Here is a 20,940-nt window from a genome sequence, read left to right as displayed (position 1 = left end):
TTTTCAATTTTTTCCTCAATTTGGACGAGATGAATGTAAAGATAGAATTTGAACGACTTCCTTGGTTTTCTTCCCATTACTGTTCTTTATTAGTAAAAATTGTCCTCTCACAGTATCTCGAAATTTATTTTGATATATATATATATATATATATATATATATATATATATATATATATATATATATATCCTTATTTAGGGGGTGCAAAGGTGTACGTGAACCCCCCTTCGTTTAAATATACATTACCTAAAGTGAGAAGCTAGCAGTGAGGTTTGCAAAATCAATAATTTAAGTCAATTGTCTGAAGGTTGAAGAAAAAGAATTCATCGAGAGCAGACATACAGCATTTCTAAAGGAATTCCTCATTCACATCACAGATATCTAAAGACATTTAAAAAAACTGAAATTTAATTCAAATGCACTGGTACTTATTGGTGAACCCCCTTCAGAGAATCCTGGATCCGGCTATATATATATATATATATATATATATATATATATATATATATATATATATATATATATATATATATATATATGAACAAACTCCATGGCTCTGGATAAGTAGCTTAACAAATAAAACACAGTTCTGACCAGAGCAGAATGAAATATATTAAAAACTATACTTACAATGTGTTACAGTTTCAAGGACCTAACGTCCTCTTCATCAGACACAGACACTCTCTGTGTCTGTGTCTGATGAAGAGGACGTTAGGTCCTTGAACTCACTCATTGGTTATATCCTCACTCATTGGTTCACTCATTGCCAGATTTCCAATACGTGTAGAATCTTGAAATGTTTAAATATTTTCCTTGTACCCTCAGGTGTATATATACCAATAAGAAGGTATTTTGCAAGTCTGAAGGGGGAAGAAAGTTTTGAATTATTTTTGATCGCTCACCAGATTTCTGAAATTATAGGACGTACATCGTTCGAAATTTCCCACAAAGGATTCCTTGTACCTTGCGCTATGTATGAAGAAGAAATTTAGAGATGTTCAACACCTAAGGAGAAAAAGAGACTTTAAAATGTTTCTTTTTGTTTAAAATGTTTTGTACCTCCGAAATTCCTATATTAGCTGTAGAACCATGACATTTTCAATTAATATTCCCCATTTATCGTAAGCTGACGATAAGATAACATTTTACAAAATTTGATGCTAAAAGATAAACGAAGGTGAACGTTTACGTAGTAGGAGTAAACCCGAACTTTTAATGAAATTAAGTGTTTCAGTTTTACGTCCCACACACATGCCGTGTTAAGCTAAACCAGACGATGATGATGAGAAATAAATAAAATAGTGAAATGAAGAAAGTGGGAGAAGCCCGAGAAAACCCACGCGTACGATGTTTGGTACCAACAAAGCTCATTTAGTGCGAGCTGGGATTGAACCAGAAACCCTAAGCACCAGAGTTGAACGCTCTACCACTAAGCCACCGCGGCTCCCAAATCAATCTTGTGTCAGAAAATATTTAGAAAGCAGAAAAAAAAAACATATTTCAATATTTCAATTTTTAACAAATCTTACAGTATCCTTTCCGTGCAAAGGATAGACACTCTGCTGGCAAGTTAATAAATTGATGTAATAAAAAAAAAATATTTGCTCTACCTTCACAATTTAATAGTCTGACACTTTTAATCTTGAAATTCCATATTACAATCTCAGGTAAATTTCTGATTAAAATCAGAACAAAATTATTTTTACAAATGTTTAGTGTTACACATTTATAACCCAACGCCATAAAACTTATGATGATGTTTCATGGCCATTCAGTGCACTGTATTTATACGATTTAGAAACTTTAATCTTCCTTTTGTGCCTTTGTTCGTGATGACTCAGGTTCTAAAATTAACACTTAGTTGAGATTTTGGTAATGTTTCTAGTTATTATTATCACTTTTGTTACTGCCACTACTTTGACATTAAAAAATCATTATTAATTACAAATTCATTAACACCTTTAATATGGCACTAGTCTCTAAAGTCAACATAAGGAGACGCTGAATCCAGAGGAGTGTCTACAGACATGTCTAATGTTTCTTCGTTTTTAGAGAGTGTGGTCTAGAGGCTCCATCTTTTGGATCACTGCTTTCTATACTTCTGCTATCTGGTGATGTATTTTACGTGATTGTCCAAGATAGCAGAGACAGGTCCTATTAAGTGGGTTAATTGATTTTTAAAATCATCGTATGTTGAAATTTACAAATGAAATTATTTTTCTTTTTGACAAGAAACATAGATAAAGATAGTTTCTTTGGGAAAAAAAGTAATTGTTACAATATATAGAGATAACCAAGAATGTCCTGTCACTCTTGTGAGGTCTGTGTTCCATTGGCCATCACATCGTGACTTGAATGCAAATGGAGATAAGGCGAAGATCAGTTGTTGGTTTGGGTATATCCAACATACTACCTGGGTCTGACAGTTCAGTTATACTGTGAACGTGCGTAAGGACAGAGTGGACATGGGACCTCCATAGAGCGTCATAAGGGTACATACGCTGTGCGAGTTCAAAGTGGGGTCAAACGCCATTTCAGCGGAGCGAAAGATATACCAGGTCATTGGTGAGAGCGTCGTGACTACACGGACAATGCAATGGTGGTTTAAGAAGTTTAAGGACGGCGATGGAACACTCGAAGACGTAAAACTTACCGGAAGAATAACACATGTACGAAATGAAGATCTTCAGCAGCAATTGAGGCGAACAGTGGCCAGACATGTGAGAAACAGTGGGGCTACAATTCAGTGTGAGTGGATTGGCAGGACCACTCGGCAGCACCTCCATTAACTTGGGAATCACTACAAGTTAGGTCGATGGGTCCCACATGTTTAGACTCCAGCCAGAAGGCAACGCGAGCAGACACCTACGTTTCTTTGCTGTCTTGTCTGAGGAAGAAGTCACTTTTGGACAGGGTTTTGACACGTGATGAGAAGTGTATCCTGTACGTAGCTCCACGGCACCGTCATCATTGGTTAGCATCCCACGAACTGGTTAAAACAGCCGAAACCAGCACTGCACCAGAAAATGGTCTTCCTGTGTGTTTGATGGACTGCTCGCAGCATCGTGCATCGGAAACTGCTACCGGCAGGTCAGAGCATGAGTGCAACTGTTTACCGTCAGCAGTTGAGCCGTGTTCAAGAGAAACTCAAACTCTGAAGCCAGTACTTCTGAATGGCAAAGGGGTCCTTCTATTACAGGACAGCACTAAGTTACTCATGGCTAGGATGACCAGGGGCACCATTCTACGTTTTGGATGAGAAACACTATTGCATCCCCATACTCCCCGGACACTGTACCGTCCGATTATTACCTGTTGTATTCCTTGGAAAATCATTTTAGAGGACGCCAGTTCAAATCCCTAGTAGAAGTGCAAAATGCACTTGATACCTTCACCTTCTTCACTACACGGCTCACCGAGTTCTACCGTGATGGAAAGCACAGCCTTCCAGAACGTTGGCAGAAGGTTGTCGATGTTGATGGGGACTATTTTGATCTTCCAAGTACGTCTTTCATGACATATCGATGTTCGAAGGTGGAGGATGGCAAAACGATAGAAATTTATTGGTTACCTTTATACTTCTAATTCAAGTGCATTCAGACACCAGTAAACGAAATCTGAACTAGAAATAGTACAGTATAATGAGTTTAGCTATATTGCTGTCAATATTTTAAATGACATGTTCCATTTTGTGTAATAATTTAGAGATGGTTATCAAAATAGTGAAATATCTGAACTAAACTACTAAGCTTAGTAATACATTGGCCAAATTTAGCCTGTAACATATTTTGTAAGCATCATTCAAATGATCCATATAACTTGTTAATTGTTACTAGCGAATTAGTGCACTATTCTGATAGTATGTTGCACTCATTAGTTATTCAAGAAACTGAGGAGGAAATTTACTTATGACTCAGTACTCTAAAATGTCTCAGGACCTCTCTACTCGGAAAACTGAACAAGTGAGAGAAGATGATGATCCACAAAGCACTGGCGATCTGCCAAATTGGAAAACTAAAGTTGAATACTATGTTTCTATATATTCAGTAAATGTTAATTGTGTTAATATTAATACATATTTTAGAGCTCCCTAAAATTTTATATTACAATGTTAAATATTTAGTCAATATGTAGATATTTTATTGTTATATTTTGCGTTCTATAGGTAAGAGGTACTGACTTTTTAGTTATTAGGTTATACTTACACAAAAAAGGTGATCCTGGAGTCAGTCGGTAACTATATTTTAGTTACGTTCAGTGACACGAATATTTCCTGAACCGTAAAAGCGTAATTAGAGCCTAATACTGTTACCAGTGTTTTGCCCTTCACAGAAAGGGAACTATGTTTTCGATCAACAGTCAACATGGAGAAACCTGAGTCTAGTGAGTTTGAAGAGATTCAGGTATTTTGGTTGATTGTTTGGATTCGAGTTTCCTTCAGCATCCAGGTTATATAAGATAGTCATTTATAGGTTAGTGTAAGATCTGGACCACCTGCTACTGGCAATCGAATCTGTGCATCTTCCGGGAGTCGAATCCGTACACAAAGCCATGAGGGATCTACACTGCCATCTTTAGCAGTTTAGTACTTCTATATTCATGCATAACATGAAATACCATTTTATCTTCCGTTTATAGTGAATGGTAGCTTTCAACACCATTTGAATCTTCTTCATTAACCTCGCTTAGCTGTGTACTTTCAACAACTTCAAGGTTTTATTTAAATTTAGTGGAATCATGTACGGACAGTGTAAATAATACACAAATATTGTTGAAATGGTGGATTATTTAAAATATATTCGTTTTAAAAATTAATTTTTATATTTCGATTATAATTCTAGTTTTTTTTCTATTTATTTCTTCGATTATGTTATGAGTTATTTCATTGTCTGAAGCGTTATGTAATAATAGATTCTACTTACTGTCAGCTATATATTTGCCTGCGTCTTTAGTTTTCTTGATCAATGCTCATGAAAACTTACTGCGTGTTCTGTTTAGAAATAAATACTTTCAATCATGTATATTTCAATTAGAAGGCAGACTACAGATGATACAAACTGTAACGGATAATGCAAAATCATGGATTTGACTACACACTGCTAAAACGGACGAGAAATTTTTAACCACCACCACCATCATCATAGATATTCTGCCATTATTTGCAGATCACTTGCTGCAATTGGGAAGCTTCCATGCTCCACGGTTCTCAGCTAACCTCTTCGCCTTCACGCACGACTTTTCTATTTTGATATTGTCCATTAATGTAGTTTCCTTTGCTCCTTCCTCTCTTTCCTGTGGAGTCCACGGTGGCTCAGTGGTAGAGCGTTCACCTCTTGTATATGGGGTCCCTGTTTCGATCCCAGTTCACACCAAGTGAATTTTGTGGTGGACAAACACCGTGTGCGTGAGTTTCCTATGGGTTCTCCCGTTTCCTCCCACTTTCTCCATTTCACCATTTCATTCATTTCTCATCATCATCATCTTTAGCCTAGCCGACATAATCGTGGGACGTAAAACTTAAAGATTTCATTTAATTTTTCTCTTTCTTGTCACCATACTCTCTATCATATCTATCGTGATACAGTTTATTTTTAGGCAATGTCCCAAACAGTTTCTTTTTCTCTTGTTAACAATACTTAAAGTGTTCTGTTCACTATTTCTAAGACCCTCTCATTCGTTTTCCGCTAGACCCGGATGTAATTCCCTCAATTCTTCTCCAACTCAACATTTCAAAACTTCAGCCATTTTTCATCATTTTTGATTGATGCCAATGTTTCTAATCCATACAATATAATACTCTGAATACAATCATTATCTAAAGTGTAATATGGTAATGGATTCTGCTAATCTTTTAAACCTTTTCGATATTAATATAAAATTAAATTCTTATGAAAAGTTTACAAAATTTCTTTATAAAAATGTTTCTAGAGTTAAAATAGGTCCTTGGCGCACGAAAGTGGCCTCGAAAAAGGTTCAATTTTCCTTTATGTAGTGTGAATGACTCCTTCGTTCAGTGCAGCCTCAGGAGTGGGTGATTAGAGGATGTCGTCTTTGCTGATAGTAGCCTTAGGAGATGGGTTTTAAAGGAGCTCTTTCTAGTCAATAGCAGCCCCAGGAGAAAGGTGTTGGTAGGTGACAGATCAGCTCTCAACTGATATTTCGTCCTCTTGAGGCTCTGTTTTATAGACAACTTCTTGAAGAGAAGGGCAGCCGTCTGTGTATTTCTTCCGAATCATTTTCGTGTCTTCCTGCTAAAATCTTCGGAGGTCTGCTGTTTATGTTTGAACACAATAGCACATGTTCATAGTAAGAGCATGCAGTTGCTGCGCGTAAGGGAATATAACCTTATAATATTCATACGTGCCGTGCGAGTTTAGCTTTCTTGATCAAGACTCAAGAGAACTCACTCTGTGTTGTCCTTAGGAATAAATACTTTCAATCATTCATCCTTCAATTAGAAGACAATTATACGAAAAAGACTCTTGAACCTGTGCCAGATAATACAAAACCATGGACTTGACTACACACTAGTAAAACCGTCGAGAAATTCTCCAGCAAATCTTTTTAATTTGTACATTGTAAGAAAATGTATAATATGATATAATATACAATTAATTTCATGTTTTCTATCAAATTCGATTCTCAAATGAATCAATAACATTTCTGAATGTTATATGTATTCACTGCAAGTGTTGTATATGCTTTGACTTTGCATTTTAAGTTTAATATTAATAATAATGGGAGGGAAATGAAAAATGAACAAATCATAAATAAATCAGTTATAGTCTATATTTTTCCCTCTGGTTCATTGGATACACCTTGATCCACCACATCTTCTTCTCTGAAATTTTCGCCAACGTAAACGTCGGCTGTTTGGATTCACCTACAAGTCAAAAAAATTTCAACTAAATAGACGAATAACAAGAAGAAGCATGAAATCGGTGAAACAATTTATATTTATTAATAGTATTTATTTTTAATTACATTTTCAATATATTTGTACACATTTATTTAGTTGACCACTTTTATCTTCTCCTCAACTAATTACAAATTTTCTCTCTTTCTCTACACCTGAAAAATACATAGTAGAAAAAGAACATTTTCAATAAGAAAAGAAAGTTAATATAGAACTGTTTTAGCGGTTTGTTAAGCTTTTGGAATATTAAAGAACATTTTAGTAAATTTTATCTTGTATTCTTTATCGATAGTTACTCTAAAGATGTATGTTCTTAAAATCCTACAAATAAGATTTATAATTATTATCTTAGTATATTAGTTATTGTTCAGCATAACTATTAAACAAAAGTGAATTTTTGAATTATTACTTTTTCTGAAATTTACCAGTTATCTGGTCCTTGTTCATTAATGGATTTATTCCATTAACATCTTAACATGTAACGGCCTTACATTTCGATTCTATAAGGTTGCTTATTAGAATAGTTTAATAATATATATATGTCCCATTTATTTTTTGAGTTCTTCAATTTCCATTACCTCTCTTCAAGAAAGAGTGAGTGAAAGTTGAGATTTTCAACGTAAAATACCTTTTTTTATGGCAGCCGTTATTTTTGAAAAGACATCACAATTCTCGATTACTTACAGTATCGCAAGGGATCTCAAACATATACATTTTTACTATTTGTCATATTTGAAACATATGACATGTTTTCTATTGATTCAGAAAATAAACTTCACAGACTGCAAACATTGTTTTACTTTCTTAGATTGTTCTTTTGTTTTTTCTTGATTGAATAACAAAAGAAACGAATAATATAAGACAGGAAAATATTCTTGTGAGCTTTAATGTGTAAATGCCACATAATAACATTTTTTTTTAAGAAAATGAAAACTATGATGGTTTTGCGGATAAAAGAAATTCTTGCAAAACAAAGATAACAGTCAAATTATCCCGCACGACATGATGTTTTTTCTTAAAGTTTCAGTAGATATGTTAAAACTGAAAACTAACAAAAGTGAAGGTAACGTTGAAACGAATAAAGTAAAACTTTCAGGGATTTTACAAAATTCGGCAACCTGTGAAATAAAATGAATTTTTGATCAAGATAGATTTTTTCTTGGTATATCTAAGGTTAAATAAGATCCCTTCGAGACTTGCTCGTGATATCAATCTCTCTATAGATATTAAACGGTGTCTTAACAGTAAAAGTGATGTGATTAGCAAGTGTAAGTTTCACATCAAATAATACTTTGAGGTCTCTATGTGTCGCGACTCTTTAAATAGGACTGTTTCGAACAAAATAGATCATTTATAGAACACCCAACTTACAAGTAAAGGGTCCAAATGGATGGATCGAGTTTCGGGATGACACATAGTGCGCCTGATAGAAGATGTGAAAATATGTGTATGTGCGAAGTTACAGCGGCTGAGCGCCATAAGAAAAGCAGGGGGAGAGTTTCAAATTTGGTGGGAGAAGGGCTATGCTGTTATTGAAATACATCAAATAAACTGTTAAATTGTAAAAAATACTCAGAGATAGACAATACAAGCGGTGGTAGTTTCACATATCGGCAAAAGAAGAATTGGCAGATTAGATCATGAACTCCGCCGCCATCTTGAAATCCGCCATTATAAAGTCTGTGATATTTTCTTGAAATGGAAAGGTAATCATATGATATATCAGTTAGGGCCAGCATGTTCTGAAAAAGTCAATTATGAACTTTAGTGACCATTATTTGCATTATTTGTAAGATTTAAGATTACCTTTATAGTTATTTACGAAAATCTAGGAGAGTGATACTCGTATGTTGAAAGATTGGATTATCACGAAAACATATGTAAGTTAAACGTAACTACAAGCGAAGAAAACTAACAGTGAAATTTGATATCCAAGCTGTATATTATTACATTACTTCGAATTTGCTTCATATAGTGTCGAAGAGAACTGTTCCGGTCTAGAAGAACCTTTTCTGCTCGATTTTTGTTTTTGTTTGGTTTCTTGCGCTTTTGGCCGAAAACAATGTGGAATTTATTTGACTAGCTTTTGTTAAATGACATAGTTACTAATATAGACTACAACACAGTAAGATCTGATAGATTGGAATGCAATTATTATTTTTGTACTTAGACCACCATTTTTTCATTATTTGCTATATTTTTCACTCAACTTTCTTTGTCTAACTTCGTAAGCAATAGCAACTTTGGATGAGTGTAGCATGTGATATCTTAATGAAAGGTGGTCTACTGCAGTCGATTACAGCAATGAAGTTGTAACAGAAAATAAGTTATCGGGTGCGGTGGCTTTCTTGAGTGTCTATCGTATCGCATTATGTTTGATCTGTCTGTTTGAAATATGAAGCCTACGATTATTGTGACAATGTTAGCACAGGACAAGATTGTTGTGTCCTCCGACAATAGATCATAAGTGTTAGTTCCGAACTTGCGAACCAACATTGTCACAATAATCGAAGGCGAATCAATCGGGAACAAATTTTTCAACATAGGAGTATCAGTCTCCTAGAATTTCTTAAATAACTATAAAGATGATCATAAATCTTCCAAATAAGTAAAGACGTCGATCACTGAAGTTCATAATTGACTTTTTGAGAACACAGTGGCCCTAATTTATATGTCACACGACTATCTTCCATTTCAAAAGATATCATGTTTCGAAATGGAGGAATTCTTCTTTTGCCGATATGAGAAACTTTGCATTGTGTATTTTTCGCTATTTTAACGATATTACAGTTTAGTTGAAGTACTTCTATAACAAAGCATAGCTCTTCTCCCTCCAAATTTTGACCCCCTTCCCCTCCGTTTCTTATGGCGCTTAGTCACTTTAACTTTGCAGATACACATATTTTCACATCCTCTATCAGGTGCACTATGTCTCATCCCGAAACTCGATTCATCCATTTGGATCCTTTACTTGTTAGTTTTCAACCAACCAATTCTCAGAGCTATGTTGGTTGTCTAACGTTGTAGGGTATGAAAAATTAAGTTTGAATGCACTTTTGCTCGTGGTAATACAAGTAGTCTGTAAATTAATTCTGGTAAAGTAAAGTTCTAATTATAAAGAAAGTAGAAAATTTCAGAAATTGATGATACATGAAAGATTGCAACACGTCTCCAAATTTAATTTCAAATATTATATATATATATATATATATATATATATATATATATATATATATATATATATATATATATATATCTTGTAACACAATTCAATTTATATGAGATTGCGTTCATAATCCTATAAATCATGTCTGCATTATTTTTATGGCAACTTCTGTTGTTCGAACCTTGATTTTGTCTGCATATATAGAACGAAAAACAAGAATTATTTCTTGTTTAATAGCCTGACATAGAGAAAAATATAATTGCGAAATTGTGAAAATCTTAATATTCAGATAACTCAAGAATTCATTGTGTAATTCAGGAAAGAACATGTACATTGCGCCACAAAAGTGATTTAACACTCTACATTATTGTAAATGTTAAAAATGAACTGCATTTAGTGACATACCGAAATATTCTTTACTTTCTTCATAATCAAATGCTACTCTTCTTTAATTATTGAAAACTATCCGTGTGAGCATTTTATATAGAATAACTTTCTACAAATCACACACCAGAATAAAACTATCGTAACTGTATAATACGACTTTTACAGGTAAGCCAAAAGAATCATTGTTTATAGAAACTTGATTACTTTCTCTACTGATAGGAATGACAACATTACTTCAATATGTATAGAATTTATTACTGTAGAGTACATTTCCTTAACCCTATTCTTGGCAAGTAGACATAAGTTGCTCAGAAAAAATACTGCATGCGATTTCCGTGTCAAGTAATTGTAAAATAGGATATAATTGCACATTTTAGTTACATATTTTATTTAGACAAGGCTGTGACGTAAAGTATCCCATTTGATACATTGCCAAGAATAGGTAGTCACAAAGTAACCAAAAATATTCAAAACATTATATATTCCAAAGGATACATTGCCAAGAAAAGGGTTAAATATATACAAATTGCAATTATTACACATTAAAAATTGATAATTTCAAAGTTTATTTTAGCTTACGACGAGGATTGTATTCACTTGTGTGCCAACGTGAACCATGAAACTGGACGGGAAGTTTCGGGGGCGGAAACTCTTGAATATTTTTTTGATACTGCTATTCTGGAAATAGCAGAACTTTGGAGGCAAACATTGATACTGTAGAGGCACCATTTTCTAATTTTACGGGCTTAAAAGTATTAAATATGGCCCTGGTTGCAACATTCTTGTTCTATGTTGCGGAATGTCTAATACATGGAAAAATTACGCACTTACATGGTGCATTCAGACTCTAATACACGGAGTCTGAATGCCCCATGTTCACCCGTCAAAGAAATAAGAATAATATTTTTGTTGTCATTATGACACATATACTGTAACAATAAACCTTGTTTTATCCAGCAGCACTCTGTTTTGAAAATTTTAAGATATGAACATTTCAGGTGCTCGGTCTTTGAGAGCAAAATTAGCTTTTCAATTTCTCTCTTTATATTAAAATGGAGAGGGCACATTTAGGCCACACTTAACTGTATAATTACGCACTGATGGGATGTTTATATGAATTTTAAAGCTGATTTTAAAAAAAATTAAATATCTTATTTTTAAACTGGAATATTACTTGTGACACCAACGAACGTTTTAAACTTTTGTATGTTTAAAGTACTCTACTTTGTGAATACAGTATTTTAGTGTTTAGAATAATTTCTGAGAACTATCAAAGAACATTTTCAATTGTATCTGTAGACTTAACGTCCTACTGTATCATTATCTCATTCAAAGGTTCTGGATGGTCCTAGGTACATTTGCACGCGTAATTTTGATGTTCAAAATTATACGTATAGCAATAACTAACAGACACCTTGTTTATTTCCAAAATGTAAAGATAAGTTCTGTCGCCTTTTGCGGAGATCTGTGTTCAATTGGCCCTCACAAACTGAGTTGAATAGGAATGGAGATAAGGAGAAGGTAAGTTGATTTTGTGGGTAGATCCATTATAGTACCTGGTTGTGGCAGTTCAGTTACACCGTGCACTTACGTAAGGACAGAGTGAACATGCGACCTGCACAGAGCGTCATAAGAGCATGCATGTTGTACGAGTTCAAACAGGTTTCAAACGCCACTGCAGCGGGGCGGAAGATATGCCAGACCTTTGGCGAGGGTGTCGTGATTACGCAGACAGTGCAGCAGTATTTTAACAAATTTAAGGACGGTGACGAAACTCTCAAACACTCATCAGATGCCCGAAGAGCAACACATGTAAGAAATGAAGATCTTCAGGTAGCAATTGAGGCGAACAGTGGCCAGACATGTGAGGAACTGGGACTACAATTCAGTATGAGTGGGGAAATCATTCGGCAGCATCTTCATCAACTTGCGTTTCCTTGCTGTCTCGTCTGAGGAATAATTCATTTCTGTACAGAGTGTTGACATATGATGAGAAGTGGGTTCTGTACGAAGCTCCACGGCGGCGTGATCATTGGTTAGCATTCCATGAACCGGTTATAAAACAGCCAAAATCAACACTGCACTAGAAAAAGCTACTCCTGTGTGTTTGATTGATTGCTCGCTGCATCGTATATCGGAAACTGCTACCAGTTGGTCAGAGCATTAATGTAACTGTGTACTATCAGGAGTTGAGCCGTGTTTAAGAAACAACACTCGAACTCTGGTGCCAGCACTTCTGAATCGGAACGGGTTCTCCTGTTACATGACAACGCTAAGCCCCACATGGCTAGGATGACGTGGAACACCATTCTACGCGTTGAATGGGAAACATTATTGCATCCGCCATACTTCCCGGACATTGCCCGTCCGATTATCACCCGTTCCATTTCTTGGACTATCACTTTAGCGGACGCCAGTTATAATCCCTACTAGAGGTGATGAATGAACTTGATACTTTCTTCGCTTCACGGGCCACCAAGTTCTACCGCGATTGGATCCCTGGTCATCGATGCAAATGGGAATTTTTTATTGATCTTCCAGGTACGTCTTAGGTAACATATTGATGTTTGAAGGTTGTTTGTAAAAGAGCGACAGAACTTTTTAGTTACCTTTATATAACATTAAACATATTATGAGAAATTTTCTTTTAAATTATAAAGTATTTAGAAAATACTTGAAAAGTATATGTCCTATATATTATAATTTGTAGAAAATAATTAATTTTGTTCAAGATAGAAATCTAATTTTCTGAAGTTCTGGTACTGCCAGGGAATGCTTTGCAACAGTGTTTTTTTTTTTTAAGTTTTAAAAACAAGATATACGAGCCTTTAAATTTTTTAAGGGTTTGACTTGTAAGGTTGCAAACGCGAATGGCAACATAAAGAAGTTGTAGTGCTAAGATGATCGTGAATCTAGAGAGTATTATTTTTTTCGCTAAACTTAATCGATATAAAAACGTAATAGGAAACTTTGGTAACGTAATATACGCTATATAGGCTATCACCAATATTGTAAGTAATATAATGTTACCAAGTTAATATTTTTCCTTGTTTCTTAAGAGCAGTCGTTTTACAATTGTACCGTGTCCTGCGAAAACGAACTAAGCGTCACTTTCATACTTTCAAGAAAATTACGTATAAAGGTTGATGTCCAGCATTAATGTAGCCATAATCAAAAGTGAAATTATGTTTCTTTTTTTTAAGGTGTTGGTTTTCCTCTCTTTTCGATTTTGCAAAACGTTCGAATGCTTATCAGGAACCAATCATCGCATTTACGTGGATTTTCAAAGTTTGGCGCTTAGTTCATTTTTGCATAACACGGTACAATTCAAACCATTCCCTGTTGGTGTAGCATGAACGACAGGGTTTCATGCAAGAGCTTAAAAAATTCTATTTTGATAAACAATTATTGTTATAATTGAATTTTTTACGGATACTTACTAAATTCCTTCCAGAACCAGCACCGGACCCAACTCCAGCAAACATACCGGCTCCAACTCCAGCTCCGACTCCCGTGCCTTTACGGGCTCCTACACCAGCTCCTGCTCCTGCACCTGAACCAAGACCTGCACGTAAAGGGAAACCTTAATAATAAAATCAGTTAATATGATTTGATAAATATTTTGTTTGATGCAATTGAACTGAAGTATTTCCGACTAATGTATTTCACTTTCAAGATTCATATATATATCTGGTTTAGTGTCCATCTGCAGCCATCACTGTGCCAATGACATGATTCCATAACAAAATAAGTCTCGAGTATGTGATATGAAGAAATCCTCAATCGCACATTGCAGCATTGGATCGTCAAGGTAGAAGTAGTGCAGATGCCAGCAGAGGTGCTATTCATGAGACAATACGGTAGGTTAACAGCGCACTATCTCTTAACGTTTTTACTCTATGAGTGTAAATATTGAAACCGGAAGTAGTACATATCTACCACTTCCTGTGCAGAAATGCTGTTGAAGATGGTATCTTTTCTTGACATGTTGAATTGATTCCGGAAAACCGCTGGTCTCTTTCTATTTCGTTTTTGTTCTCTAGCGATGGACATTGAAACGGAAAATGGTTAATTTATAAAATTTTCAGTTTGAATAAAGTGTTAATGAATGAAACAGAACTTATTTGCTTGTGACACTTAATTGATTCTAGAAAAGTGCTTTTCTACACTTAGCGTTTTGTGGTCAGATATTTGTCAACTGATGGACCAACGGACACACGGACATAATCATTCTATAAGATTTCCGATACTTGTGCATATCATAGTTTGGCAGTCTAAAGTGAAACAGATTTTAACGGGTTTGGTGCAATACCATCATTATCGTCGTAAGTATTATTGGCAGGTTACTTGGGGCAATTGAGAAGCTTCCATGCTGCACTGTCCTCTGCTAATTTCTTCATATACAGTTTCTCTGTTTTGATATTATTTATCAATTGTAGCTTCCTTCGTCCCTTTCCTGTCTTTCCTGCAATTATACCCTCTAACACGTCCCTCATGATAAACAGTTCCTTCTGACTGGGCTACAGTGGTTCAGTGGTAGAGCGTTCACCACTGGCGCATGGGCTTCTTGGTTCAATCCCAGCTTGTGTCAAGTGAACTTTGTGGTGGACAAACACCGTGTGCGTGGGTGTTCTACGGGTTCTGCCGTTTCCTTTCCCTTTCTTTATTCCACCATTTCGTTCATTTCTAATTATCACCGTCTCCTTTAGCCTAGCCGGTATAATCATCTTATGTAAAACTTAACATGTTTCATTTTATATCATTCCTTCTTATCCAATGACCCAACCAGTTTCTCTTCCTCTTCTTAATAATATCTAAAATTTGTCCTTTCTCTATCACAATTTCTAACACCCTCGCATTCGTTTTTTGCTCCACCCAGCTAATTCTATCCATTCTTTTCCACACCCACATTTTGAAAGCTTTCAGTAGCTTTTCATCAATAATTACTACTGGGTGCAATGCAATAATAAACAAAATTAACGGAAACAACAGAGTCCAAATTCATGAGAGATTTTTGTTGAAAGTTTCAGGAAGAGAGAGCTAATGAAGAAAGTTCGAAAGTACAAAAGTGTATTGACTACTTTTAAGAGTTCAAGAAAAACAAAAAAGATAAAAGCGAAACATATGCTAATAGAAATATTTTAAAGCAAAATTCCTTCTGAATTTTCTCGTGATACATGTAAACACAAAGAAAAAGTCTACATCTTACTGGGAATCATACTCAGAATTATGTGCGTTGAGAACACGCACATTAATAATTCGCTAGATATTCCAAGCATCATTATTATAGAGGATGATTCGGATTCTTGTTCAATAAACTGCATTACAAAATACTATTAATTTTTTTCATCATTTTGCTTATACACCAACTTCCGAAATTACCAAATTTTATATCAATTTTCTCAATTTCTTAAATCTGAAAATTTACTATTTTTATTTCAGAAAATTTATTAGAACGAAAATTAAAATAAAATTCACTAATTGTTAACGTTGAATTAACAATAGTGGTGATATATACATAAGTGCTCAAAACTTAAATATAGCAACTGTTCTAGTAAGCATATCAACCTATCACACACAAATGCTACACTAACATGGAACAGGAGAAATTTGAAAGAAAACATGGAAGAAAAGGTCACACAACACGAATTCAAAATTTGGTACCAAAATATGCATACCATAAAAGCATTGTGAGAAGCGCCGCAGCCCGAAAACAGGATTAATATGGGATATGGTCGCCCCGAATAGCCATACATGTCTGACAACGTTGTTCCATGCTCAAGATCAGGTTGTTCAAGTGTTTTGGGGTAGCTGACTCCACTCCTTACCAAGAGCAGTACAAAGCTGAGTCCTAGGGGCGGCTGGCGTATTCCAACACATCTTTCTAATCCGTTCCAAGCATTTTCAATCGGGTTTAGGTCCGGAGATCGAGCAGGCCACTCGATAAGTTATAATAGTGCCGGGTTCGTTCATTATTTGTCCCAGTTCGAGAAGACCAACTAATAATAATATTGGGATCCGAACCTTGGATATTTTTATGAGTCTTCCTTAAAATATCATTCATTTACACAAGCTAAAAAATTAAAGTAAGAAACTGGCAACAAAACAAGTGTCTTCACCCCTCCACGGTCCTAGGATTCGGGCGTTACACCGAGACATTTGCCGTATACCTACGGTCGCTGTTGCGTCAGCTCCAAGATATATATTGGTCAATACCTGTAAAAAATACAAGGTGGGGCAGCCATGTGAGATTTACGCCAGATGGATAGTGGGAGACGAAAGTATATGTTTGCCCTCTTACCTTGTGACGTATGTTTCAACTTATACACATTTCAACCGCTAAAAGGAAAACATAACTTATTAAACACATCTTGTTATCATTATTTTCACTTTTAGGAAAAATAACAAGAATTGTAGGTTAACACTGTATTAATATTCACTTTCGTTAGATGAACTACATATGATTTAAAACAATGCTAACATTTGCACATTATGATTAGCATTTCACTCGAAGATAAATTGGCCCTTGTAAAAGATTTCGGGACGATATGTAAACGCGCACGACGATTCCGACGAACATATGGAATAAAATTCACTAGTGCACTGTTGAATAAAGATGCGTTTGTGCGTCGTCTTCAATTCTAGAACGCTTTAGATCTCTTCCATGAGTTTCTTCATTTAAAGATGTCAAGTACGAATATATGATGACAACATCACAAATCACACGTTATCTTAGAGATACCATTGAAAATGTTTCGTTAACTTAAAATCACAAAACTTATAAAATATGACTGAACATTTTTTGTTTGCTGATGTGGTTGGTACATATGAGAGCTTATATTAAATACATTTAAATTTCCTAGCAGGTGTCGATGTTCTCCTTGCATTGCGACTAATAATACTCTCTCTTTGGAGAGTATTCGTAGGACATTTTCGTTTGTGTAAAAGATACTAACACTCTCACACGTTGACTCCTACATGGCAAGTGATACTCTCTTGCGCTTCTCATCGTTGCCAGTTAACAGCACAAGAATACACTAACAAATTAAAATATAGTTCGTAGAAAACATTAAGTTTTTGCTTCATAATATTGTTAATTATATATAATAGATGATTCGTAGATTAATAGAAATCACATTAAAAACACTAATTTTTCCAATAAGTTGTACGATTGACGATTATTGATAGATTTTACATTGTCACGTAAAAACCTGTCATCGTTATAAGAATTTGGTGCGTGGGCGGACAGCACGAGAGTAGCTAAATTCCTCTTCCTGATATAGGCTGACGGGAGGAAGCGAGACTGTCTGGAAAAGTGAGGCACCTTTTGGATAACAAATTCCTGAGCATTGTTCTCCTCCAAATGTTAGCTGATTGCGTTATATTTCTAAGAGTTGACACTGGAGAAATACGAGGGTTGACTTAAAAATTTATGCCAATCCATCTTGTTATAAAGTTGGATGTCTTCCTTCTCTAGGTAGTCTTCGAACAGTTTGGCTCGATATGGACAGACATTGTCATGCACGAGCAGAAACTGTGGGTCAACTGCGCACCTGAAAAGCCACACATGGGCATACAGAATCTCATCTTTGTACTTCTGGTCATTGATTTACCCAGCATCGAAGATGTTCAAGTAAGTACGACCATTCATCATAATGATTGCGTAGACCAGTACATCACTACAACATACCGATTCCTTTCCACAAGGTTCTTGGAATGTAAGAGAGTTCCCTGTTTGTGCCAGATCAGAGCGCGATTGGAATCGCTCTGGGAACTGTACCGGGATTCATCCGTGAACAGTATGAGGCCCCATTCATTGGAGATTCACTGGTGATGTTCTCTACACCACTGTCAACGGGCCCTTTTGCGTGCTGAGTCAGTGGAATGCATGTTGCTTGTCCTCGGGTATACAGACCATTGGGTGTCACTCTCCAGTACACAATTTAGTGTGACACTCTTATCCTTAAGACGGCTGCAAGCTCCGCTGACAGTTGTCTTGCAAGCATGGTTCGGTTTTCACGCGCAATTACGAATAAGTATTTGCCCTGTTGTGGAGTTTTCACTCGTGGACGTCCTTCACCGGGCTTACGGTTAATGCCTCCGGTGTCAATAAACTATTTTCACAACCTAGACACTACACTTTGTGGCATATTGATAGCTTGTGTTACTGCTGTCTGTGTGTTACGTTTTTTCAAGCGTCCATGATCCGGTCTTTGTTAAACGTATGAAAATGATGTCTTTGCGTCGTATTCCATTAACCTCTTGCCACATTGAGGTCAGCAGTACTCTCCGCTCAATACAATACTGAACACATGGAATGCGCTTATTTCGAATCCAAGCACTAGTGTTCGATTTCTTTCCATAGGAGGCCAGGCGGACGTTAGTCATGCCGGTTCAATGCTCTTTATAAGCAATAGAAATGAAATGGAATCTTTAAGTTTTACGTCCCACGCTTATGCCGGTTAGGCTAAAGGAGACGGTGATGATGAGTGATGAATGAAATGGTGGAATGAAGAAAGTGGGAGGAAACGGGAGAACCCCGAGAAAACCTACGCACACGGTGTTTGTCTAGCACAAAGTTCACTTGGCGGGGGCTGGGATCGAACCCGGGACCCCAAGCACCAGAGATGAACGTTCTATCACTGAGCCACCGCGGCCCCATTATAAGCAATAGATTCTATGCACCATAATTCCTGTGCTCGCGATGCCCTTCCCGAACTTTATCTGCAAGTTTTTGCGTTATATGTATATAGGGAAGGGGAAGATAACACTAAAACAACAAATGGTGCACCATTAGCTTCTGTATGGTGGAAGTAAAACATACCTGTATCAATCCCAAACGCAACTTATATTTCAAAGTGTTGAGATTAATGTACTAGAATAATTCAAAAGTAGCAATATTTAAAAACGGTGTGAGTTATTTTTTTTAGATAGTAAACTACAAATAACATACTTACCCATTCCTTTTAAAAATCTTAATCCGGGAACTGGAAAATTTAAAAAGGAGAAATAATGGTGAAATATATATACCACTCTAATAGTCTTTTGCAATCACATAAAACATGAGATTAAACTTGTTCTTATTATTTTCTTTTTTCTTCTCTTATATTTAGTTTCTTTTCTTTTTGCACATGTTTCTTGAATACAGATGCTATAGGTTCGCGTCAATTATTATTCAACTAAGATCGCAAATAAGGCACTGGAGTTGAACAGAAGTAATATTGAACTATATTACAATTTGTGCGCTGCAGCAACGCTTTGTAACAATGTGCTTATAGAACACAGGAGTTATTATAATGCCAAAAAATGTAACAAAGTTTAATATTAGTTTTATTCAATTCTATTTCTTTATCAAAAGTTTCCTTATTATTTCAGGAATGATTAAAATTATCTTTTGAACTGTATGATTTTTGAGCTTTTTGTTTTCTGTTTTGTAAAACTTAATAATGGAATATAAAAAGAACTAAGTAAGTAATTAAATAAGTAAACTACAATATGAATAATAATATACATACCAGCGTTTTATTTAAATGATTTTGAATCGCAATTTCGTACACAAAATGATAGAAATGCGATGCAAATGAAACATTGCATCGCAAAATGTAGTACAACTACAATCATAATTTATTTTTGAATGAAGTTAGTTTTGCGATAAGAAAGCGTGACATAATGTTACCTTAATGATAGAAGATTCTGACAGTTGTGGTAATACTCTGGTGCTGCTCTTTCTCTGTGTACTAAATGCTTTTCTTTAGGTTCTTTTTTTGATTCTGAATAACACAAAGAAGTCTACTATGGAATAAATGCCATATTATTAGAGAGTGGGCATAGAATTAACTAGAAAGAACCCATGTCCACATCAATATTTTATAGCTAACGAACTAACTCTGTGGCCTATGGAACCCGGAGGTTCAATGCCGCGTTCACAAAAGCTTCTATCCTTAACCAACTGGATCCAGTTTCTACTTTGTTTTCATATTTCTGCGAGATCCATCTAATTATTGTTCCCCCCATCTGCGCCTAGGTCTTCCTAATGGTCGTTTTCCTATTGGTCTTCCAGTCAAGACCTTTATTTTTTTCCTTTCTTCCATCCTAGCTACATTACCTGCCCATCTAAGCCTGCTAGACTTGATGACCCTAACAATGTTTGGTAAACCGTTTAAATTATGTAGTTCCTGGTTATGAAGTTTCCGCCATTCCTCATTCCCATTCTTTTTGGGTCCGATTATTCGTCTTAGGATCTTGTTCTCAAATACTTCCATTGATATTTTATAGCACATCAAAATAAATCACCTCGACTGGCTTTCTGCTTTTTATCTTTATGCCCTAATTTGTGACACTCTGGTAAGTAATACATATAAATGACATTTTTTTATTTCACAGCATTCATCCAAAGAAATGATTTTACTGTGCCCTATTCTTTGTCATTGAAATAACAAACGAAAAATAGTGTTCGATTTAGAAGTTTTGA

Source organism: Thermobia domestica, chromosome 4 (genome assembly GCF_964235325.1).
Source record: "Thermobia domestica chromosome 4, izTheDome1.hap1.1, whole genome shotgun sequence".
NCBI classification, from domain to species: Eukaryota; Metazoa; Arthropoda; class Insecta; order Zygentoma; family Lepismatidae; genus Thermobia; species Thermobia domestica.
Note: the sequence above shows the minus strand (reverse complement) of the source record.